Consider the following 26,764-nt stretch of genomic DNA (forward strand, 5'->3'; position numbering starts at 1 on the left):
AGAGAACAGCAATAGTAAAATAGTGAAAATGAATATGAAGTAGGTTGTTTGGGTCCCTAGTGAAACATAACCAAAGAGAAAGCTTTGTGTTGTGTATACAAAAGAAAGATGTTCAACCAAAGTTTAAATGCCCGAAGAGGTATAAAATGAGAGACTTTCAAGAATGGGCTAATGTTCTAAGCCACTGATAGATCTTAGAAACTTAAAGGAAATCCTTTCAAATAAAGACATTTGCACTTACGATCAAAAGTAAAAAAAAACCCTCAGTTTTGTTCTTATTTGGGGCTTCTAAATCTAAAGAAGGAAGGAAGGAAGAAGGAAGGATAGGAAAGAAAGAAAGAAGGAAGAAGGAGGAAGGAAGGAAAGAAAGAAAGCAGGAAAGAAAGCAGGAAAGAAAGAAGGTAGGAAGGAAGAAAAGATAGAAAGAAAAGGAAGGAAGGAAGGAAGGAAGGAAGGAAAGGCAGGAAGGAAGGAAGGAAAGAGGGAAGGAAGGAAGGACAGGAAGGAAGGAAAGGAAAGCATGGCAGTAAGTAAGTAAGTAAGTAAGTTAAGTAAGTAATATTCTTTATGGAGATTCCCACAGAACTATGTGGAAATCTTACATATTACAATTTGGATTATGGTTTATTATATAGTAAACAGTTCCAAGTTCAACTGTGTTGATGCAAAGGTAAAATAGCATTCAGTGTGAGCTTGGAGAGAATGTTTCCAGTTGGACCAGGAAAGGATTCTCTGCCAACCATTTATTGTCAAATGTGAACCAGCCAGGAGGCATCAAGTCCATTTAGGGAGTCGGTATCACATGCTGGATAATAAGCACAAATGTGAATTCATATTCTGAGCAGGTGCTTGATATTCCTACTTCGCCACAAATGGATATTGCTTTTTTTTTTAAAAAAAAGGTATGAATTGATTACACTGGGATTTTTAATTTATTAAGGTACTCTTGGCTAAAATTAGAATTATGGTGTTTGACATTTATTTGCATATACATTAATATTGACAGAAGAAGAGGATTTAGGAATGCTGAATTGTGTCTTATCCATCTGCTTTGCAAGATAATTTATTAACAGCATTTTTGAGATTCTATCTTTTTGTTTATTTCTGGTCATGGAATGAATACGAACCAGATGGCAGAACCCGAAGGATGGAAAAATGACAGTGTCACTCAAATGGTTTTCATCAAATGAAACACTGACAGTATCTAGAGGAAAAGAGGTTTGCTGGTACAATTGTCACAACAATTTCAACCTGGGTGACTTTTACTTGACTGCAGCCATCTACTGATTCCCTTATGTTTTATTTTGAAAAAAAATCTTTTTGACATGGTTGACATATTATGGATGTTATATCCTCTGGGTTTCCTCCACATGCTCAAAATCAAGAACTATCCTCGGCATGAAATTTTAATGCTTAGTCAGTTATTCATGACCTTACTAGTCTGCCTGATTAGGTGGAAGATTAATTGCCCTTTGATTCTTTTTGGGAGACATCTCTGAATGTGTAATAAACACACAGATATCAAGGAGTGGTGAACCAAGTAGAATACTTATGTTACAGGTAGATTAAAAACTTCATTGACATTTTAGCTATTTGGTTATTCGACTTTGTGAAAGAGGATACCATACTTATAAATGTTTCTTCATAAAATATTGGATTTATAAAACCCAAATATTCCTCAAGTAGTTATCCATTATCCCACCCTACATTGTCTTACAAATCACAAATCATCATTTCTTTTCCAGAAATCAAAACTTCTCTAAACTAAAAAGAGCATGTAGGTAGTCGTGATGGACTTCAAAAAAAGTTTTACTATAAGTTCTGTGGGCATGGCTTTGTGGGCATGGTGTGGCTTTGTGGGTGTGGCTTTGTGGGTATAGCAGGGGAAGGTTATTACAAAATTCCATTCCCTCACCATTCCTGGGGGAAGGTTGCTGTAAAATTCCCATCCCTCCCCACCCCACTAACCTGCTTTCCAGTTCCAGGGCAACAAAAGAAGATCAGCTGGGGCAGTGGGGGTGGGACCAGCCTATTTGCCGGTTCTCTGAACTACTCAAAATTTCTGTTACCAGTTCTCCAGAACCTTTCAGAACTGGTGAATACCAGTTCTGGTATGTAGGTAAGTAAGTAGGTAGGTATGTATATGACCATAAATGTGGTATAGTGGTTACAGTGGTAGACAAAGAGTGAAGAGATTCAGTTCTTTTTTAGGCATGGAAGTAAGTTCTATGACTTGGAGCAATCATTCTCTTTCAACCCTAGAATGGGAAGTTGAAAAATATCGATCAACTCATACTGGATCAGCATGGTAGATTTTAATCCATTACTTTCTAACACAAGAAACTCATAATCCATTGACTTGATTTGGAATAATAAGAACAATATCAACCACAACTCATAGTGAAAGTGGAGATGGAATGCTGCAAGCCAGCCAAGAAAAAGCTTTGGCTGAATATGCTAAGAGTAGTGAAGAAGATATTCCAAATGAACTAGTAAAGGACGATGTATTAAAAAGCAATGAAATAAGTGAAGTATATAAGGATAAGTAACTGATGACAATAAGGCAAAGCTGGCAGAAGAAGCCACATGGTCAGTCCATTAACCAAATTCAAAGCATGCTGAAATAATGGAAGCCACATCAATGGTTAAGAAAATTACATTTACAACAGAAATGGAAAGGTTTGCTTCAGCAGTTCAAATGCAGTTGTTACAGACAAAGGTAATGAAAGCTGAAATTGAAAAAGCTCAGCATGAGAACAAATACCAGATATGAGAAGAATAGGAGGAGACATTTGAACACTTGGCAGGTAGATATTAGATGACAGCATAAAGAGATTCTGTTTTGTTTTATTATTTTATTTGTTTTTAGATTCCTTTACCTTTATTATTACCTTTATTCAGTTATTTAAGTAACTGAAGGCAGGGAACATGCTTAATACTCCTTCCATCTCCTGTTTTCCCTATAGTAGCAACCCTGAGAGGTGAGTTGGGCTGAGAAAATGTGACCTGCTCAAGGTGGTCAATTCATGCCTAACGTAGGACTAGAACTCAAAGTTTTGGTTTACAGATCAGCATCTTAATCACCAAACTGGAATATTCAAAAAGATACAATAATGACCACTTTGATTCATTGGAATCTTAAGAGAAGAATTTGTGGAATCACAATATTGAAAAAGTGGTCAAAGGTAGCAATAGCAATAGCACTTAGACTTATATACCACTTTACAGTGCTTTACAGTCCCTCTCTAAGTGGTTTACAGAGTCAGCCTATGGCCTCCAACAATCTGGGTTCTCATTTTACCCACCTTGGAAGGATGGAAAGCTGAGTCAACCTTGAGCCTGATGAGATCTGAGTTGCCAAATTGCAATCAGCTGGCAGTCAGCAGAAGCAGTGCTGTACTCTAACCACTGCACCGCAATGGCTCAGAGATGAAGAGTTCAAAGATGTTGTGGGCCTTCCAAACAAGTAAAAATTTAGCCCCTAATAAGTTAGATATGCCTAAAGTTACAAAGAAACAAATGAATAATTGATATTACAGGAGCTGGAGATAGAAGGATCAATAAGAAAGAAAAAGAAAAAGAAAAAGAGGGAAATATAGCCTTCAAACTGAACCTTCAGACTGAAAAATGAAGTGCCAATGATGGTTGCCGCACTTCGAATGATACAAAAGATCTAGAAAGCACAACAGGTGTGGATGGAATTGCAACATATCAGTTACAAAGCATTACAATATTTGGAACAGAGCATGTATTACAATAATACGTATATTTAACAATCCTAAATCTCTGAGATCAGTGGTGGGTTTCAATTATTTTAGAACCTTTTCTGTAGGTGTGGCCTGCTTTGTGGGAGTTCTTGCCAGCCATGTGATTGGGTGGGTTTGGCCAACTTGTAAGATAAGGTGAAATTCACTTAACAACGCTCTTGCTTAGCAACCAAAATGTTGGTTCAGAAACTCTGGCATTTGAAGCACGCAAGTCTTAAATCTGTCAAGTTACAAGACCCTTGCACCCCTAACCCTTTAGAAAAAAACCAGGGGTCTTCAAACTTGACAGCTTTAAGTCTTGTGGACTTCAACTCCCAGAATTCCTCCTCTCGCTCTTCATCTTGATGATGTGCGGACGGGCAGGGGGAGGGATCTGGAACCGGTTCTAAATGGCACCGTAGATTTGTGGAACCTCTTCTATAGAAGAGGTTAGAACTGTCAAGAACCCATCCCCCCCTGCCTGAGAAGCATCTGATAGACAAAGGTACGAACTATTGGTGTGTAACTCACACTAGCAACAATGTAAACAATGATGAGGAAGTGCTACTTTTTAAATACACCCGTTTCAAAATTGTTTACAAAATTAACAGAACTTGAAGAACTCCTTTGGGAAGTAGATCAGGACATTTATAAAATAACTCTGATGCACTCAAAAACAGGTCATAGACTTATATACCGCTTCATAGGGCTTTCAGCCCTCTGGCACTGGAGCCAGCCAAAGGGAGCCCAACATTAAAGTGGTCTCACCAACTTGGCATCCTCTACATTAGGTGTCACCAAACTTTTCAGCCAGCAATTACAACATATTGGAAGAATATCATGCTGACAAGAGCCATATTAGATACCCCCAAAATAAATGTATTTTTTTTAAAAAAGGTCATAGATACAGAACTACATCTGGGCAAAAGTGGCCTTTCAAAATTTTTCAACATTATTGGGCAGAAAAAGTAAGTGACCAAATTTACCTGAGCTTCACAAGAACTTGGTTTCCCCCATTACAAGTGACACCACAAGTGGAAAACCCATTGGATTAAAAAAATCCAAAAACCCATTATTCCATGGTGCAGTGGATAACGTGCTGGATTAGTGTTGGGGAACCCAGGCTGAGAGTTCCCTTAGGGATAGAGGCAGCTGAGTAACCTCAGGCTAGTCACTCCCTCTCAGCTCAAATCCAGCAATTATGGAAGAAGAAGCAGCCCCCAAATCCTTTGGTTTCACCTGGACCATTGCATGATGGGTGAAGAGGTTTCAACACCAGACTTTGGACCCTTTCAGGCCTATAGGTAGGGGGAAGAGACATTCCCCTGCATACTATCTATATTTTCTATGGACCGTTGTTGGCTTCTGTTTTGGATTTTATCCAGCCATTTCAACTTTGAACATTGAGAGCTGACTTTTACCACCTGAACTCGCACTTTAAATTAATCAATTGCGCAATTTTTAATTTCTCCCTTTTCTTTCATCTTTCTCTTCTTTGTATGGATATGTATGAGATATGTGTGAGATGAATGAATGGCCCACTTTTAACCATATTGTTGTAAAATTTTGTGTTTTTTAACTTTCACGTGGGGACTGCTTGGAAGAGTGTATGATACGCATGATTCGGAGGACCTGCCGGGAGATGCGGGGGCCACGGGGGTGGTTGAGGGGACTAGAGACACGGGAGAGGGTCGGGGTATTACGGTCGTAACAGGGAGAGGCAGATACGGCGGGGACTTTAGGCAGGCCATTACCGGGGAAGGAGGGTTCGCTACATTACAGAGATCCCTCCTTCCGGCCCTAGGAGTCCCCTCCGAGACCAGATGGCGTAAGCAGTCAGGACCCTGGTCTCAGGCTGTTGTCGCTAAATGCCAGGTCTGTTGTACATAAAGCTCCTCTCGTCCGGGACTTAATTTTAGATGAGAGGGCAGACCTGGCATGTATTACTGAAACCTGGCTGGGCCCAGAGGGGAGTCCCCCTTGTAGAACTGTGCCCAGAAGGATTTCAGGTGCTACATCAGCCGAGAGCCCAGGGAATGGGGGTGTGGCCGCTGTTATCCGAGAGTCGTTAGTTCCTCGTAGGGTCCCTGCTCCGGAGATTGTCGGGTGTGAGTCTTTGCTGTTAAAGTTGGACCTCAAGGGTCAAGTGGGTCTGCTGTTAACGTACCTGCCTCCCAACAGCGTTGCAGCAGCCCTCCCCTCGCTCCTCGAGTCGGTAGCCGAGCTGGCAGTTGAGTTCCCTAGGCTGATGGTCCTGGGGGACTTTAATTTGCCGTCGCTCGGTGAAAACTCAGGGGGGCAGGAGTTCATGGCTTCCATGACAGCCATGGGCTTGACCCAAGTAATTCGAGGCCCAACCCATTCGACGGGACACATGCTTGACCTTGTATTTCTCTCGGAGCAGTGGATTTGTGATCTGGTCTGAGGGGGAACGACATCATACCCCTGTCGTGGTCAGACCACTGCCTACTGAGGCTCGACTTTCGGAGACCAAACCCCCACTGTAGGAGGAGGAACCGACCAGGTGGTTCCGCCCCAGGCGTCTTATGGACCGTCAAGGTTCCAGACAGAGCTTGGGGTTATTCCTGACACTTTCGCCCACAGTCCGGTGGAGACTCTGGTTGCTGCGTGGCACTCGGCAGCATCGGAGACCCTCGACCGGATTGCGCCACTGCGGCCCTCCGAGGCGGCGGATCCCGGAGACCTCCTTGGTTCACCGAGGAACTCCGGGAGATGAAGCGCCGGAGGAGATGCCTAGAGCACCGTTGGAGGTCCGATAAGTCCGAAGCGAACCGAGCAATGGTAACCACCTGCACCAAGGAATACACCAGGGCACTTAGGGCTGCAAAAAGATCCCATATAGCCACCTTGGTTGCGTCCGCTGAGTCCCGCCCGGCCGCCCTGTTTAGGATAACCCGCTCCCTACTGAACAAAAGGGAAGCGGGGGAACCCTTGCAGGGCAGAGCCGAAGAGTATGCCCAATTCTTAGCGGACAAAATTGCTCGGTTTCGGTCGGACTTGGACTCCACCCCTGCAGCTCCAGCCGAGGCACAGGAGGATCAATTTGAACAACTCTGGGTTGAGTTTCAAGACGTTACCCCCGGGGATGTGGACAAGGCCATGAGGGCTGTAAGTACCTCCACCTGTGTACTGGATCCGTCCCTCATGGTTAGTTACTAACTGCAGTGAGGTGACACGAGGCTGGATCCAGGCGGTTGTCACCGCCTCACTTCGGAGGGGAACTTCCCCGCCGCACTGAAAGCGGCGGTGGTGAGACCCCTCCTGAAGAAGCCATCTTTGGATCCAGCTATCCTTAATAATTATCGTCCAGTCTCCAACCTCCCCTTTCTGGGGAAGGTTGTTGAGAAGGTGGTGGCCTTCCAGCTCCAGCGGTCCTGTGGAGGAAGCAAACTATCTAGACCCCTTCCAGTCAGGCTTCAGACCCGGTTACAGCACAGAAACCGCTTTGGTCGCATTGACCGATGATCTCTGGAGGGCCAGAGATGGAGGACATTCCTCCATCCTGGTTCTCCCTCGCCTCTCAGCGGCTTTCGATACCATCGACCATGGTATCCTTCTGCGACGACTGCGGGAGGTGGAGTGGGGAGGCGCCGTGTTGCGGTGGTTCTCCTCCTACCTCTCGGACAGGTCGCAGTCGGTGTTAGTGGGGGGGCAGAGATCGTCCCCTAGGCCCCTAACTTATGGGGTGCCTCAGGGCTCGGTCTTATCCCCCCTACTATTCAACATCTACATGAAACCGCTGGGTGAGATCATTCGCAGGGCACGGGATTAGATACCATCAATATGCGGACGATACTCAACTGTATTGTCCGCCCCGTGCCAACTCAATGAAGCGGCAGACGTGATGAACCGCGGCCTCGAAGCTTGTTATGGACTGGATGAGGGTTAACAAGCTCGTGCTCAACCCAGAAAGACCGAGTGGCTGTTGTGTTTCCCTCCCAGAGATTCGAACCAATATTCCATCACTCAGGCTGGGGGGTCAAATTCTACACCCCTCAGAGAGGGTTCGCAACTGGGAGTCCTCCTGGACTCACACTATCGTTTGACCACCATTTAATGGCTGTGACCAGGGGGGCATTCGCCCAGGTTCGCCTGGTGCGCCAGTTGCGACCCTACCTGAATCGGGAGGCTCTCACAACAGTCACCCGGGCCCTTGTGACCTCTAGGCTGGAATACTGCAACGTGCTCTACATGGGGCTGCCCTTGAAGAGCATCCGGCGACTTCAGCTAGTACAGAATGCGGGCCGCGCGAGTGATTGTGGTGCCCTCGGTTCACCCGCATACACCTATCTCCGCGAGCTGCGCTGGCTACCTGTCGATCTCCGGATGCACTTCAAGGTGCTATTAGTCCACCCATAAACCCTACATTGGCAGTGGATCTGGATACTTGAGAGACCGCCTTCTGCCAATTACATCCCTGCGACCATAAGATCACATAGATTAGGCCTCCTCCGTATACCATCGGCCAGCCAGTGGTCGGCTGGCAACTACAAGGAGGAGGGCCTTCTCAGTAGTAGCCCCGACCCTTTGGAACGAGCTCCCCGTAGAGATTCGCACCCTCGCCACCGTCCAGGCCTTCCGCACAGCCTTGAAGAACTGGCTCGCCCGTCAGGCCTGGGGACAAGGATAGTTCCCCTCCCGAATGATGAATGTATGTTGTTTAATATTTTATTATATGTCTTATCTTAATGTCTGTATTTCCCCTTCACCCGATTTTATGTGAGACCGCCCTGAGTCCCCTCAGGGAAAAGGGCGGCCTACAAATATTAATAAAATCTCAAATCTCAAAAAATTTCCTCTAGATCACGGTTATCAAACTCAATTTCATTGAGGGCTGCATCAGGATTGTGTTTGACCTTGAGGGGCCAGGGTGGGCGTGCCCAGCTTGACATCACTCATGTCAGGGGTGGCTGTGAGATGCTCTGCCAGTGAAAATGGGCTTCCAAGCTCTGTTTTCAGCTGTTGCGGCCTCCTGCAACCCTCTGCTAGTGAAAATGGAGCTTTGGAGGGCTGCATGCAGTCCTCTGTTAGTGAAAGTGACGCTCAGGAAGGCCACATGCAGTTCTATCGAATTCTGTTTTCTCTGGCAGAGGCACTATGGGCTAGTCATTAACTGTTTCCAGGTTGGCCCTGCTGGCCAGATCTAAGTACCCTGCAGGCCAGAGGAGGGTTTCAAGTCCAGGAGCTACTGATTTACTCGCGCTCACGGTCCCACACATGCTTTCATGCACAGAAGTGTCCAGGCAGGTGGGTGGAGACTCCTGCGGCTGCCACTACCGCGGCAAGAAAACTGCGAGGTCGAAAGCGCTTCCACAGAAGAGCGCTGACAAAACCGCACCCACAAAAGCGTGATTAGGGTTAAGGTAAGAGTTAGGGTTAGGGTTAGGGTTACATTGTTATTACGTTGTTTTCGTGTTGTTTCTTGATGGCGCGCTTTCATCAGCGCGCATTTGTGGGCGCGATTTTGACCTCGCGGTTTTCTCGCCGTGGTTTTGTCGGCACGCTTTTGTCAGGCGCACATTTGTTGGTGAACCATTTGAGATTGCAGAACTGCTTCCTTAACTATTTGGTGATCCTACTAACCCTTTGAAAAATTGTTACCCACTTGTCATTTTTAAAGTGACAAAAGAGAAGAATTATTAAATAGAATGCTAGAGGGTAATCATATCAACAGTATTCAGATTTAATTAAATTGTAATGTGGGTTAAAATTAAGCAACCTTTTCAGGGTATGCCTATGTCTGTTCAGAGAACAGATTCTGGCATGCCATTTAAAAACTCCAAATGCGGCCATCAGCCAAAAGAAGTTGAACACCCAAGCCTTAAAATTAAGCAATTTGAAAGCAAATGCAATCAGACTAGCAGAATGTGTACAGACACATCCCTTATACCATTGATGCCGATCTTTTTTCTATGGTGTGCCAAAATTGCATGCACATGCACTATCACACGCACCCGTGTGCCCACTCAAACCTTCCTGCCCAACTGTGCATGCACATGTGACACCACCCCCACTCATGCACGCATTAGCCCCCCTCCCTGCGCATGCACACACGACCCCTTCCCAGGCTCTGGTGGCTTTCTGGTGGCTTTCCTGAAGCCTAGGGAGAGCAAAACTACCTCCTCCGGCCCACCAGAGGCTCTCCGGAAGTTGGTAATGGATCATTTCTGAATTTCGAGTTGGGCCGTTGGGGCCATTTTTCACCCTCCCCAGCCTCCAGAGCCTTTCCTGAAGCCTGGGGAGGAGAAAACAGCTTTCCCTGCCCCTCCAGAAAGGTGAAAAACAGCTGACAGCTGGCGTGCCACCAAGTGTGGCACGTGTGCCATAGTTTTGCCATCATGGCCCTATACTGTATAGGGGTAGTGAAGAAAAATGAAGAAAAAGAAATAGGGAAATGTAATCTTAACAATAAAGTAGATTTATGTCATCTGTCTCGTTTCTTTGAGAAGGCCAATAATTCTGAGACAAACATTAAAAGGTGTTTTATTATTCTGCAAGGAGGAACATCTTGATTCAGGAGTCAGATCAAGGATGTCCAACCTTGGAAACTTTAAGACTTGTGCACTTAAATCGGCTGGGGAATTCTGGGAGTTGAATTGCACAAGTCTTCAAGTTGCCAAGGTTGGACACCCTGAATCAGATTGCTGATCCAACCTTAGATCTCCAAATTAAATTGATGTTTGGTTTTAGGTCTGGGGCCAATATTTATGTTGTTTTTCATTCACTGCAAGAATTGTTGTTGTTTTCACAATTTAGTTGAGGCCAACTCTTGGTAACTTTATAGGCAAGTTCCCACCATGCTATTCTTCAAGTACATTTTCTTTCAATTATTTTCAGATATGCAGATGATACATAGCATTGGCATAAAACAAGGAAGATCTGCAATGAAGGTCCTGGAAAATTGAGGATGAAAGTGAAAAAAATTAGGAATCTTAATATCAGGAAAGCAAAGATAATGACAACATGGAATGTTTAAAATCAGCAAGGAGGAAATTGGATCCAAAATTGTTCACAGTGGTTCTACTCTGGAAATCAAACCTTAGACTGCACTACAATGTTTAATATGAATAAGATCTGGGAAAACTGAGGTATTGATATAAATTAAAGAGCAGATTAGTTAGAGCAATAGTCCTATAATGTATGGGTGTAAGAATTGGACAGTTGAGTAATGAAGCATCTGCATGGAAACGGTGCTGTTCAGGGACCATCAAGGATCCCACCGCTTGACTTTTTGATTCGTCCCCCAAAAGGTGTCCTTGGTCTTAATCTCATTTACATAGCAACCATGATGAACTGCTTAATAATTCACCTCTAGTATCATTTGCTCAAGCTAACCTAGAACAGGACATAATTCTGTAAACATACAAGTTTATCACTGTTAATACTCAGTGTTGTACAAGGTACAGATTTACTGAAGTTTATTTTTAATCATTAGAGTAAAAAATGTCTTTCTTCCCTCTTTCAAACAATTGGCTGGAAGCATAAAACTTTTTTTAAAATGAGAGAAATAGGTAAGGGAGAAAAGGATATTTACTGCAACTGAGAAGAGATTGCTATTATCCTTAATGTTATTCCTAGAAGATTCTACAAATAGTTCAGTGAAATAAAGAGACACTTTTGTCTACATTACCTTGATCTCTCATGAAAAATTCGTAGTTTGGTATATTTCAAGCAACTTGTTTGAATACTTCCCACTTTTCTTGTCATTGGAAAGCTAGACAATGTTTTCTTTCCTTCATTTCAATTGCCTTTTTAAAAAAAAATCCTCAAGAAAATAAATTTATGGAGACTTGAGGAATTGTTTGAGCTCAACACTTTAAAAAAAAATGTACTTGAGTTTAATGCATTCAATCTCACAAGAATTCAATCTCTCACACACATAATCAGGCTAAATGAAAAGCTTTTGTATTGACTTGAATTAGTGCGCATTTCTGCTGTACTAAAAAGCTTTTTGCATTTGCTCTGCGAGAGTATAAGAATGTTTGCCATTATGAAAATTGTCCAAACAAGCAAGATTTAAACAGAGAACTTTCTCATTTACTGGGTTGGGTTAAATGTTATCTAATCTATAGAATGTTCTTTTGTTGTAATAAATAGAACAAACTGGTGGAGGGTAGGGAGAAAAACAATGACATACTTTGCAACAATAATTTGGCTGAAGAATTTTCAGACATAAAAGAACAGATACTGCCTGAAACGGCAGCTAAAAACCCTACTGGTAAGAGCAATTCAATAATAGAACTAATTATCTGTTTGGTAAAAGGTTTTAATGACTTCATGTTGCTTTTATATATATTTGTCTCTGTGTATGTATGTGTGTGTGTTGCATCTGGCACTGAATTTAGGGCTAACCTAAAAAAATAGAAGACTAGGAATCCTATGTTTCCACATAGTTAACTAACAGTTGTCCATTTATGAAACCAGATCCCCCAATGTGTTGCGCTGATACAGTATGTACACATATTTTCATAGGCATAAGTCAGTATCCACATTTAAGATGATTTTTTTTCTTTATTAAGACAAAATCCTATATACCTGATGACAAATAGGCTGCGGGACTCTGGACTGTTGCCTGAGCACCCAGAGTTAACAGCTGTAGGATTACTGGAAGAAAGATTGTTTATCCATTACAATTTCATAAAGATTACACACACACACACACACACGCACACACACACACACACACACAAAAGGAATGACGATGAAAGAAAGCAAAGACAGTGCCAATAATGACAAGAGCCTTAGGTGCAATCCCAAAACATCTGGAGCACCACTTGAACACTGTTGGCATTGACAAAATTGCTATCATTCCACTGCAACAGGCAGTGTTTATTTGGAACAGTTTACATTCTGGGACGAGATCTTTAGTACCATCAAATAGCAATATCTCCCTATCCTAGGTCCTTGGTAAGGACTTGAAAAGTGGACAAAAATGGCAGACGCAGTCTAAACATCCAGCTGACAAGGCAACAAACCATAACCACAACCACAATCACAATTACAATCACAAAAATAATCATACAATAACAATGATTTAAATTCTTGTAAAATGAGGTACCATCTATAACAGGGGTGTCAAACTCAATTTAATTGAGGGCCACACCAGGGTTGTTTGACCTCAGGGGACGGGGTGGATGTGGCCAAGGTGGGCATGGCCAGCTCAATGTCATTCATGTTGTGGCGCCTGTGGCTGCCTGAGCATTCTGCCAGCAAAAATGGGATCCTGAACGCTGTTTCTGGCTGCAATGGTTTCCTGCAACCCTCTGCCAGCAAAAACAGAGCTCAGGAGTCCACCACCCAATCTCTATTTTCACTGAGGTTGGCAGAGGGTTGCAGGAGGCATTGCAGCTGGAAATGGAACTCGGGAGACCGTTTTCACAGGCAGAGGAACCACGAGCCAGTCCCTCACTGTTTCCAGGCTGGGCCTGTGGGCCAGATCTAGCATCCTGCATGCCGGATCCAGCCTGTGGGGCTTGAGTTTGACACCCCTGATTTATAACCTTCACTGATCTCCTGTCTGCATATAGCAAGCATTCTGTCTCAGAAAAAAAAAACCCTCACATGCAGAAATATCCATATACGTACAAATGCAAACAGTAAAGAATGAATAAAGAAATGAATACATTCCACTCTTTTGTTCCAGTAGAATCAACAGAAAGGAAGAAGGAAAGAGTATTAAAAAGTGCTAGTAACACTGAAGGTGTCAAGGAGCATGAAATAGGCATTGCAAGTATACCCCTGTATAGTGTGTGCCACTTCATGACACAAGTAGGAAATGGTGATGTTTGTGTCGTGCTGTCATCACATCATTTTGGCATAATGGATCAGGGCAGACACATACAACGGTGGCTGCACTGTGACAAAAATGAAAGAAAAATGAAGGTGAACTGGGAGAACAAGGGAACTGGATAGGAAGAAGAACAAAAATAGCAGCTGTATCTGTGCATTACGGAAAGGGTTACAACAAGACCACCAGAGATAAGTCCCACCTCTTCCAAATCAGAAATCTAATCTTTAATTGCACCTATACTCAAAGTATTGTTGGTTACTATATTCTATTTCAAACATTAATGGTCATATATATATCTGTCAGTGTGATTAACATGAATATGATCCAGGGTAGTGGAGGTTTGCCTTTAGTTAAAAGTTAGTTGATAGTGGAATTTATAATTCCAGGTGGGGTGTGCTGCCCCAGCAGTATAGCTAGTGTAGGATTAAGAATTGTTTCCTTTAAAAAACTACCTCATGGGAAATGTAGGCAGAGACATGTAGTTCCATTACATGTGATCACATCTTTATGTTTATGATTGGTCACTGAGGCATTTTGCCCACATGCAAAGTTTATAGCTGGTCATTTTGAATGCCTTTGTGTTTTGTATCTCCGCTCAACATGGAGTGAAATCATCAAGGGAGGAGGAGGGAGGGAGGGAGGGACAGACACACAGACACACAGACACACAGACACACAGACACACAGACACACAGACACACAGACACAGACAGACACAAACACACAGACAGACACACACACACAGAGACACAGAGACACACAGACACAGACACACAGACACAGACACAGACACAGACACACACACACACACACACACACACACACACACAACACACACACACACACATATAGAACAGAAATGCTTTCTTTCCAAAATGCATGTTCTGATTTTTTAACATGATGCTGTGACTTATGACATGTTCATTCCTGACCTTGGTGACATCTCCTTAACTTATAACTTTGTTGATAAAAGTTAGGTTCAAAAGCACACACATTCATCACCACCTAGTTACTTTTCCATTTCCAGTAAAATTATATTAATACCCACGTGACCTTTTCCCCCTTTGTAGGAAAGTGGCTGAAGAAGAGATGAAATCTGAAAGAAATGCTTAGAGCAGAAAGGATTGGGCCATTTTCCTCCACTCTTTTTCTTATATTTAAACTTTCATTTTTAAATTACTTTAACCCAGAACTTCTATGGGCTGATAGTAAAAAAAAAGTTAACTACACTTATGTCTAGTTTGAGCTTGTGTTATAGAATAAAAAACAGAGAAAAACAATGTATATTTCACTTCATACATCAATCCACTTACAAAGGCATAAATGGCCATATGTGTTAGACTTCTGTCTCTGTTCGGAAAATTTCATGTACTCCAGAGTGGATTATTGGCAGGGTGAATACGTCAGGAAGATGACACATTTTTCACAGGGGAAAGAAAGAAAGAAAGAAAGGAAAGGACGCCAAATGTGCGTTAGAAAAAAAGGCTTGTAGGTATTACTAGAGGAGCAATGTCATGACAGGGAGCCAGCAGAAATCAAAAGCAAGGAATGAATGTGTGAGAGAAGCAGAGACCTCAAATAAAGGAAGTATAAACCAAGGAAACACATAGCAGGATGCTGGAAGCAATTCTGTTACTGAATTCAAAATCAGTTTTCTTTTGTACTGAGGTATCCTCTTCCAGGAGCTTAATGTTTGTCTGTTGTAAGATAAAGATAAGTTCGTGCAACTCTCAGTTGAAGTATCCAAAGGTGGAGGGGTGTGTGTGTGTGTGTGTGTGTGTGTGTGTGTGTGTGTGTTGTGGCCCAGCAGGATCTGGTTGAGAGAGCCGAGGTGGCGCAGTGGTTGCAGCACTGCAAACTACTTCAGCTGACTGCAATTCTGCAGTTCGGCTGTTCAAATCTCACCGGCTCAGGGTTGACTCAGCCTTCCATCCTTCCGAGGTGGGTAAAATGAGGACCCGGATTGTTGTTGGGGCAATATGCTGACTCTGTAAACCGCTTAGAGAGGGCTGAAAGCCCTATGAAGCGGTATATAAGTCTAACTGCTATTGCTATTGAGCTGCTGATGGACTCGGATAGCGAGGAACCATATGAGTCTGCCAGGGAAGATGTGGGGGACGCTGGGCAGGGTTCAGACTCAGAGCAGGGATCAGAGAGGCTGGTTGGCCACCAGAAGGCGCCTGAGGCATGGAGCAGTGGTGAGGATTCAAGGCAGTTTGTTCCTGACGCACGACAAAGAAGGGCGGAGAAACAGAAGCAGCAGCTGCGGAGGCAGACTCAGAGATGATAATTAAGCCCAGGTGGTTGTGGCTTGGCCCCTCCCAAGAGAGTATATAGGTGAAGAAATTGGGAGGGGTCATTTGCAGGACACAACCGTTTGAAACAGTATTGGAATACTCTGTCTGTCTTATATCTGTGCCTGTTGGATTTTGGGTTGCTACCAACTATTCTTGCATGTGAGTCTTGTCTGGGACTTCAGCCAAAGAAGTCATACATCCATGATTAAAGAGTGGCAAACAACCAAGCCTGTGTCTGGCTGATTTGCAGGTCAGAAGGGGTGGGTGGGTCAGAACATAAATGTATATGTATATGTATATCAGTGGTGGACTTCAAAATTTTTTAGAACCTCTTCTATAGGTGTGGCCTGCTTTTTGGGAGTGGCTTGTCAGCCATGTGACTGGGTGGGAGTGGCTTGCTGGCCATATGACTAGGTGGGAGTGGCTTACCAGTCATGTGACTGGGTGGGCGTGGCCACCTTGTAAAATGTGGTGAAACTCATTTAACAATGCTCTTAGCAACCAAAATGTTGGCTCAGAAACTCTGGCATTTGAAGCACACAAGTCTTAAAGCTGTGAAGTTACAAGACCCTTGCGCCCCTAACCCTTTAGAAAAAAAGCCCCAGGGGTGTTCAAACTTGACAGCTTTAAGACTTGTGGATGTCAACTCCCAGAATTCCTCCTCTCGCTCTTCATCTTGATGATGTCCGGACGGGTGGGGGGAGGGAGCTGGAGCCGGTTCTAAACGGCACTGTAGATTAGTGGAAGCTCTTCTATAGAAGAGGTTAGAACTGTCAGGAACGCACCCCTGGTATAGTTTTATGCAGAGAGGTTTATTTCAAAATTCAAAATCATTACAATAATAAATACTTACTTGAATTAAACTTTCCCTGTGTACAGCTATATGTATAAAAGCCTCTTCTGTATACCCTTAATTGCCAGAAGTGTCTGCAGAGGGGTGAAAATATCAAGATGGCAGCTACAACCTGGTGACCAAGGCAACACTTCTTTCTATATGCCCTATAATGCATGTTTAAAAGTCCATGGCTTCAATTTCTTGGTTGTGGATTCCACCTTGGCTTTTTTTGACCTTCATCTGATTATTGCTAAGAGAAATTTACATAACTCATTATGTCAGAAAGAAATCTATAATATATAAATAAATCAGTAGGTGGAGTTACTGCGATTCAACCTCAGATATGTATGGACTTAATAGCTTGCTTCTTTATTATTTATTTAATCAAATAGACTGACTTGTTTGCATTCTCTTCTTGAAGGCCATTGCCCTTCAAGTGAGACCTATTTATAATAACATAAAAAAGTCACATTTCACATTTCTTTGGCTGAGAAAAATATGCCAGATCCTTGTTAATCTATTTTCACCAGTAACCAATGTAGCACCCTTGTCATTGATTAAGGGCTATTTCATCTTTTGTTCTTGAAAAGAAAGATCTGAAAAATGTTGGTTAGTTGAGAATGAATAGATTTCTAAATTCATAGATCAATAAATAGAAAGAGATCCATCATGTACCACATTAGCACACTTTCGCTGAAGTTTTTTAAAAAAGAATTTGTGCAAAGAACTTTGTTTCTACATTCCAGAAATCCAAACTGTGCACTTTTAGTTCACTCAGAATATATTATGAAAATAGGATTAATTATGCAATTGCAATTTGACCCTAATAAATCAGCCATGCTTGATTTATTGGGCCCAATCTCCATTTAGTAATAATAGAAGTGGTAATCATCCCTGGGTAACAGTGCTATCCTTGCTTAATTTTGAAGCTCACAGCAAATAGTAGATGTGGAAGACAGGGCAAATTTGGGCCAGATTGTCTAGAATCTGACCTTAACTGAGTGTCCATTCTCCATCTCTGTCCAGGGGACACCATCCCACCATCTATGGTATGATAAGATGATTGATGTCTAGAGTGGACCTTAGAATAATGCATAAATTGTTTTAATTATAATTATTTAATTATAATTTAAACACAGTGTGGAGATGGATGGATGGATGATGGATAGATGATAGAGTTAGAGTTAGAGTTAGAGTTAGTTAGAGCTAGAGCTAGAGCTAGAGCTAGAGCTAGAGCTAGAGCTAGAGCTAGAGCTAGAGCTAGAGCTAGAGCTAGAGCTAGAGTTAGAGTTAGAGTAGAGTTAGAGTTAGAGTTAGAGTTAGAGTTAGAGTTAGAGTTACTTAGAGTTATTTCCAGTATTGGGATTCCATAGCATGATGCCAACATGTCTGTCTTATTAAATTGGAACTTTAAGGATAGCTCTGCCTTAGACTCTGATTAATTCTGCATGATATTGGGAACGCTGACATTTACATCAGGGGTGGGTTCCTGTGAGTTCTAACCTCTTCTATAGAAGAGGTTCCACAAATGTACAGTGATGTTTAGAACCAGTTCCAGCTCCCCACCCCCGCCCATCTGCACATCATCAAGGTGAAGAGTGAGAGGAGGAATTCTGGGAGTTGAAGTCGACAACTTTTAAAGCTGTCAAGTTTGAACACCCCTGGTTTTTATTTCTAAAGAGTTAGGGGTGCAAGGGTCTTATGACCTGATAACTTTAAGACTTGCTTGCTTCAAATGCCAGAGTTTCTGAGCCAACATTTTGGTTGTTAAGCAAGAGCATTGTTAAGTGAGTTTCACCACATTTTACAAGTGGCCACGCCCACCCAGTCACATGGCTGACAAGCCACGCCCACCTGATCACATGGCCAGCAAGTCACTCCCACCAAGTCACATGGCCAGCAGCCACTCCACAAAGCAGGCCACACCTACAGAAGAGGTTCTAAAAAATTTGAAACCCACCTCTGAACTGTACCCATGAAGATTCTTTTCTGTAAAAGTCCTTGACTTGTGACTGGCAGAAAGTCCTCGAGTTACAACCTGTCAGCCCAGTAATAAAAGGTCAGCTCTCATTGGCTGAGATGTGTCTGGCTGAAAAGGGGACATTGACTGCACCCTGATTGGTTGTTCTGCTTGACAGCTCTAGTATAAATAGCTGTCAAGCAGAGCGTGGTACTGAAGTTGTTATGTTGTTCTGTTGCTATTAGCATAAAATAAAAGCAGTTTTGTGGTTACCCTCAGTGTGTCTCCTCCATTGGTCAACTAGACTTAATATTTTCAGACTGTTGTGCAGAGATGGCTAAGAAAGTTCCGTGGAAAAGAGTTTTATTGCTAGAATCAGGGCTAGGTTGAACCAAAGCAGGGGGTGGGTTCCTGCCAGTTCTAACCTCTTCTACAGAAGAGGTTCCACAAATCTACCATGTCATTTAGAACCGGTTCCAGCTCCTTCCCCCGCCCATCTGCATCATGCTTGCCCTGCCCACCGCTGACTGATTGGCTGGCTCACCAATCTCCCTGCCCACCTCTAAGAGTCCTACCTAAACCTAAAGTCTTAAAGCTGTCAAGTTTGAACACCCCTGGGGGGTTTTTCTAAAGGATTAGGGGTGCAAGGGTCTTGTAACTTGACAGCTTTAAGACTTGCGTGCTTCAAATGCCAGAGTTTCTGAGCCAACATTTGGTTGCTAAGGAGGAGCATTGTTAAGTGGAGTTTCACCACATTTTACAAGGTGGCCATGCCCACCCAGTCACATGACAGCCAAGCCACTCCCACCCAGTCACATGGCTGGCAAGCCACTCTCACAAAGCAAGCCACATCTACAGAAGAGGCTCTAAAAAATTGAAACCCACCACTGAACCAAAGCTGATTGAAGTCATAGATGCTACTTTGAAATAGGATGAGGCTGTCAGACCTGGAAGCCATCTTTTAACTTTTTGGATTTCAAGCCTGCCACATTTTTCTACTTGGGAAAATGCGGGGGGGGGGGGTTATACAGAGTGTGGGTGATATTTAGCCATGATAACATTCTTGCTCAGAAAATCCAGGTCAACTGGCAGCTGTGATGGGGATGACTGGGAGGTAACTCTGGCTTGGAGAATACCTGATTGGGCCATGTGGCTGACATATGGATAATGGTCAGGGATTTAGACTTTCACTTGGGTGAGGAAAACCTGAAACTTTCAGATTCAGGTTTCCCAGATGTACCAATACAACATCTCTAATAAAATGGAACTTGAGGAAACTCAAGCCACTGAGTCTTCTTTCATTGGGGGTCTTACTTGGAACCCTGACAAAGGCATCAGTGGTAATTTATGAAACTACATAATAGACTGATAGGAGAAGCTGTGGATTACACAGTCTAACTAAGGTTGATCAATTTATCCACACCTTCAGAAGAAAGGGAAGGTTTCTATCTGGTTATGTTTACAAAAAACTGTCAATTTTCAGGTCAGCCAGCTTTTGTATATAAAGAAATGTATTTCATGCATTGCTTCAAGCAACCAAATGTTTGGCAGCAAGACTGTTGGTGGTGCAATACTGGAAGAAGGAAGATTTGCCTACTATTCAAGAATGGACATTAAAAGTAACAACTTAGCAGAGATGCTAAAATATCAGCATATCTCAAGGATCACTCAAATGAGAATATAAACTGGAGTGGAGAACATGGATTGACTATATTCAAAATAAATACGGGACTAAGAAATTCTAGATAGTTTATGACTGAAAAAGCGAGGAATGATATAATCTCTTTAGAGTTAGCCTAACAACAGAGGAGTTAAAGCTCAAATGAAAGATGATACTAATTTTTTTAAAGTTTATTTTAGAACATCTTTGTTAAAGATTGATACCCTGTATTTGTTTCGGGAAGTCAGGTGGGGGGGGGAAGAAGATTGGGGGGGGGTTGGGTTCTGGGTGGGGAGGGTGGGGGAGGGGGAGGTAAATATTTGTAAAAGCCTTTTAAAAAAATTTCAATTAAAAAAAAACAAAATGTTTCAGGAAACTCTAGGACATATGATTATTCTTGTCCGCATGTTGAGTATCATGCTTCAGTCATGAATGCTTCATTCAGTCTTGAACTATGACCTTCATCTAACCCTACTGTAATAACAACAATCTGAGTTATTTTGTTGAAATTTAGAAGCAAAAAGAGATGAATGTGGACAGTTCAATCTTATGAGGGGATTCTAATAATTTGATTTTCAAAGATCTTTTACTTTTATTCCACTCTTTAAACCACTCAAAATAAGGTGGGGGGCAAAATTAAGGCGTATTTCTTCTGGAAAATCACTGCCAGACTGTAGCATTTCAGAAGGCCAGGAGACTGAGTCCTTTGACTCCTAGTGTGGTAGAATGCTTGAATTGAGAATAAGTCACTGAGAAGTTTGATCTTCTCAGAATACAGAGTCATGCACACACAGCCAAACATGCATATCAAATCCCTAAAGCAGGGCTCAGCAACCTGCGGCTCTGGAGCTGCATCTGACTCTTTTATCCCTTGCTGCAGCTCCCTGTCGCCAGTCAGTAGAAGGAAAAATGATGCCGCACCAGGAGGAGACTCTATGGTAAGGGAACCAGACTTCCCAGTCAGCAGAAGAAAAAAGGATGCTTTGCTAGGAGGAGACTCTATGGTGGGGGCACTGGACTTCCGGTCAGCTCCAGAATTGAATGGGGGGCTTCTGCTTAGGACCTTTGTGGCTCTTTTAGAGTTTAAGGTTGCTGACCCCTGCCCTAAAGTTAAATTTACTATCAAGCCATTGTGAAAATTCAATCAAATAATGGCTTCATTAAATTTTCAGGAGCATACTTGAAAAGAAACCTTAGCTCCAGACATTTCTTGAAAAGTAATTGATGACAGGTATGGCTCACCAATAGTGGGAATGTTTAGGATTTAGTATTAAGAAGCTCAAGTAATTTGGGGAGGGATGCTTTTTTCAGGTGTCAAACATCCTGAAATGTCTATGATCAACAGTGTTTTGTTTCTACCTTTTTGTTATTATTTTAGTAAAACCGCTCCAAAAATGTTCTGTTTTATCTATGGCATCAATTTAAGTCAAGATGTGAGGCAGCACTTATTTCCCTAGTTCCTGAAAACCTATATTATGAGGAAAGTTATTTTTAACCCCTTCTCAACTAAGAAGTCAATATCACACTAGATATTTAGAATGGTCTGTTCAGAGGTGGGTTCCTACCAGTTTGCACCTATTCGGTAGAACCGGTTCATCAAATCTACCGAACCGGTTAGAAGAGGTTCCACCAGTGGACCCAGAAAACAGGCCACACCTACAGAAGGACCACCACTGGTCCTTGGATATTATTATTCTACACTATCATGCTCATATTTATAAAACTCAGTGCCTCTGTGAAAGGTAAGGATGACTACTGCGTTTGTGGTGCAATCAGAACATTGCGTGTGTTGAAGTTGTTTTAATGCAAATCAAAGATGCCTTTTAAAAAACAAGTTTACATCATATTCTTATGCATGCAGTGGTGTGTGTGAGGTAATTTAAGGTGGTTCTGACAAGTGTCATCGGCATCTTCATATCCGGTCACATGGGCGGCAAGCCACTCCCACAAAGGAGGCCATACCCACAGAGTAGGTTCAAACAATTTTTGAAACCCACCACTGGGTCTGTTGTGGAATTCTATTTCTTAGGAAATTATAGGAAAGCAAATAACAATGAGTCTAATGAGGCAGTGTACTCTGAAAATGAATTATGATACAGGTGTAATTGTGTCTGAATATATAAAAGATGTATGTAGGCTTTGGGGATATTTGGTTTCAACAGAGTGAGGAATACTGTATCACTAAAACCTCACATATATATCCCCTTTAGTTTGTTTATATTCCACCTCTTTGTGAAATGCACCTATTATATAGAAATGACAACACATCTTTATTTTTATTCAGTAAGGCTGAAGACACATTATGGCAGATTGCAGTAATTATATGTCTCTCTCATCATCCATATTTGCAAAAACAATAACACTAATGGTCTTCAAAATCGAATTTGATATGATAAGGCATCAGGCTTATTTAATTTCTGGGTTTTGAAACTATCCAACTGCAAAATATTCTGGATGATTTATAGAATTTAAAATACCCAATCGAAGAAATACCACCACCTGGTTAATTATTGTAATTGTTACTATTACCCTGAAATGAAAGCCTTTTCATGCAAGATACAGATGATAAACTCCTACACTAGTCCAGTATGGGCTTGTAGATGGATGTTTTCAGATTTCCCATCTAGACTAGAAAATAGTAATGTCCCCAATCAGACAATTTTCAGTGGTGAAAGGAGGACTAGAATGTTTCTTCTTGGTCCAATATGTTAGGAACTACACTGCTTTTGTTCTTTCTTGATAAATTTAACATGAGTAATTGCATCTAGTTTAATAATTTGGCTCATATATTGATTAAGCCTCTTAATTAAACCCAGTCAAAACATTAATAATGATCTTTATATTGGGAGCTAGCCTTTTGGAACTAAAAGATTTATACAGAAGTTGTAAATTTCCATATTAAACATCAAAGGCAATGTTCTTTTAAGAAAAAAAAATATATCACGGAATTTATTAAATCACACACTTTTTTTAAAAAAAGTGGGAATAAACACATTAAAAAAATTGGGAATAGCGCCATGTTTCCATGCCATCAAAGTTTCAGCAACATTTCTGTTTAATGGTGGTATTGATGAACTTTCTTAGCCTCCAGCCCAAAAGCCATCAAAGATTTCTGAGAAATGGGAAAGGAAAAGGAAATCAATATATAGCTGCCTGCTAGATTTTATTAACACTATAATTTTCATGTCTCACTTTGTCCTTTTAATGATTTAGTAATCTGAAAACTGGGGCTATCTTGTTATGTCATTAAAGGGATTATTCCTCCATTAATTTCAATTGCAAATTCCATTAACTTTAATGGGTGTTATCCACATACATCAGTTAGTAATCAGATCCTAAAAGCTCATAAAATTACTGCACAATGATGGGCAGAAGATCATAATAGTGCTGGATTACAACTTCAATCCATCTGTTTTGTTTTTCCTTTTATCCCAAATGGACTTGATTTACTATCACATCCTGGATTTGATTTGACTTTCTTTTTGTTGATTCAGAGTTATATCTCTAATCCTTCTAAAGCCATGATGGCGAACCTATGGCACGCATGTCAAAGGTGGCCCATGGAGCCACTTTTTAGGGCTTGTTGCCCTCCCAGCTCCAGCGCGCATACGCATGTTGGCCAGCTTATTTCGGCCTTGTGTTTTGGCTGTTTTCTCCCTCTTGAGGCTTCCCTGAAGCTTCCCTGAAGCCTCCAGAGGGCAAAAAACAACCCAACGCATGAACCAAGGTGGTGCAGTGGTTAGAGTGCAGTACTGCAGCAACTTCAGTTGACTGTTAGCTGCAGTTCGGCGGTTCAAATCTCACCGGCTCAGGATTGACTCAGCCTTCCATCCTTCCGAGGTGGGTAAAATGAGGACCCAGACTGTGGGGCAATATGCTGATGCTGTAAACCGCTTAGAGAGGGCTGAAAGCCCTATGAAGCGATATATAAGTCTAACTGCTATTGCTATAACCGGAAGTTCAGGAATAGACTTCCAGGTTGCCCGTAGGATCATTTTTCATCCTCTGGAAGGTGAAAAATGGCCCAAAACACAAACTGGGAGTTGGAAAACAGGCTGTTCTTGCCTCTGGAGGGCCTCTGGGAGGTGGGGGGTGAGGCCGTTTGCTGTCCTCAGGCTCCTAGAAAGCCTCTTGGACCTCAGGGAAGGGGGGTGAAAAACGGGTCTACTGTACTATCACACACCAAAAATGGGGGGGAAGGGTAATGTGAGCATGCATGGGGGAGGGTGCATAGAATTATAAATGTGGGCACATGCGGTCGACCCCTCCACTCCTACGTTTTTTGGCATGTGATGGCAAAAAGTCTAGCCATCGCTGTCCTAAAGTATTGTCTTTATTTCATCCAAAGTTCTGGACACAAAGATGTCCACAACAAATTTTATCAAACCCTGTTCAAAGCACAATTCTATCAAAGACGTTGGTTTCAGTAATCTATGCAATGCTTGTTCAACTCTCCATAAATAAATAATCGAATCATCTTCTTTTTTCTTTTTCTTTTTAAATAATTGCCCCCCTCTCTATCAATAAGAGGAAAGCAATTCTAGATATAGATTCACGGACCTTAGGAGAAAATGATGGAGTCATTCTAGGAGTATGATGGCAAACCTATGGCACATGTGCCAGAGGTGGCAAGCAGAGCCCTCTCTGTGGGCATTTTCACGGGCCACCTGCTCTCTTCTTGGTTATGGTGCTCCAGCGTGCATGTGTTCCCAGTTTCAGCAGTTGGTACCGAAATGGTAACCATCACTGTTCTAGGAACTGCATCTTTTTTATTGTGCTGTTTATTTCTTCTCCATTAATATTTCATTTGCTGAAATCTGAGCTTATGACATGGAGTTTGGTTTTCACCCTCGCAAATACATATTCAGAGATCTCCCATTTCCAGTGATAGAAAAAAGTATGTCACAGCTTAGAGAGCCAAACATTTAATTGCTTAAATTCCCTTTCCAACTGCAATAGGTAATTAAGTACTTTGAGACTTTCTAGTGTCAGCTGTGTTCATTTGCATTGCCAATGTTGTCATACAGTTGCATGGATAGTTTCTTGAAACTCAGCTCTCTGCATACTATGAAACTTTCATTTTCAGAGGCACATTCTTCTGAACAGTGTTAATGAGTTTATAAAGAAGCGATCACTTCAATATTCCAGAAAATGTATAGAGAAGGAAAAGAAATAATGTAGAAGTGATAACCCATGATTTTTCATTACTGCTTAGGGCTGTTTGCTAAAATATCTGATCAGAATCTAATGAGGTTTTAAACTGAAGCTTTGATTTTGATGAAGTTAATGGCTGCACTTCCCTGAATATCTGGAGTCACACATTGTAAAGAGAAGCTTCCATGGTTTTGATTACAAACTCAAGAGTGAAGACCCAAGAGTGTATAAAATCTGAATTTATCCTACGCCTACACTCATAACTTACTGACTACTGTAAATATTGGGTGACTACCACCAAGATCTCATGTTTGAGTTCCAGTCAAACTTTCCACTAAAGAACTATAGAATTTGCATAAGGCATTATATTTCACTCAGCAACATCCACCATAAATCCTAAAGATGGCACCATGTTGCATCTGCATACTAAAAGGACCACACGTAGCAGCCATTATGTACTTGTACCCTGATACCCAAAGCTACCCATAAGTGTTAGATATGACACGAGGCGTGAGGTAAATTTAACCGTCTTTATTGTAACAGGCTTACAGCAACACGTTCAGAACTTCGCGCGCACGGACAGCGCCGCCTGACAGCTATTTATACTGATAGCTGTCAGGCGGCCAGCCAATGGGAGAGGTGCCCTTCTCCGCCGGCCGGCAGCCATGCCTGGACCAATCAGGTTGCGGCAGGGCGTGGTTAGCCGGCCGGCTGCGTCAGGAGGATGCAACAATAAGTTATGCATTTTTATCATTTTTCCACCTTTGTCCCTCCATTTAATTCATTTCCCCCACACACATTCATCCTGTTGTGGACAGTTACTTACAGCTGATGTTACATGTTATGTAGGCCCAGTTTATGTTCTAGATTAAATATGACAAGGAGCCGAAGTTTCAAAAGGAAGGAAATATTCCCTACATTAAGATTCACCATGCCCTTATTCAAGATGCAGATGAAAGAGCAATTTAAATGTAATCAAATATACTGCCAGTTGTTGTGACTAAGGAATCTACTGATCGTCTCTGGCTTAAGAGACACCATGCCATTCTCAATGCAGATACTGTGTCTGTCCGATTAATTTTATGCTCCCAGCTTTTTGACATACATATGTTTTCCAGCATATGAAAGCTTTTAGTTTTAAAAAATGGCAAGGGGATGGCAGACTTTGAAATTACAGATACATTACCTGAGTTGGGAGAGGCTTTGATAACACTGGGGTGGGGGGAGGGGATTTTTTAAAAGGATTTCAAAAGAGGATGCAGACAACAAACCCAGGCTCATAGAAATCACTGCTGCCATTA

The sequence above is a fragment of the Thamnophis elegans genome, chromosome 7 (assembly GCF_009769535.1).
Source record: "Thamnophis elegans isolate rThaEle1 chromosome 7, rThaEle1.pri, whole genome shotgun sequence".
Classification (NCBI taxonomy): domain Eukaryota; kingdom Metazoa; phylum Chordata; class Lepidosauria; order Squamata; family Colubridae; genus Thamnophis; species Thamnophis elegans.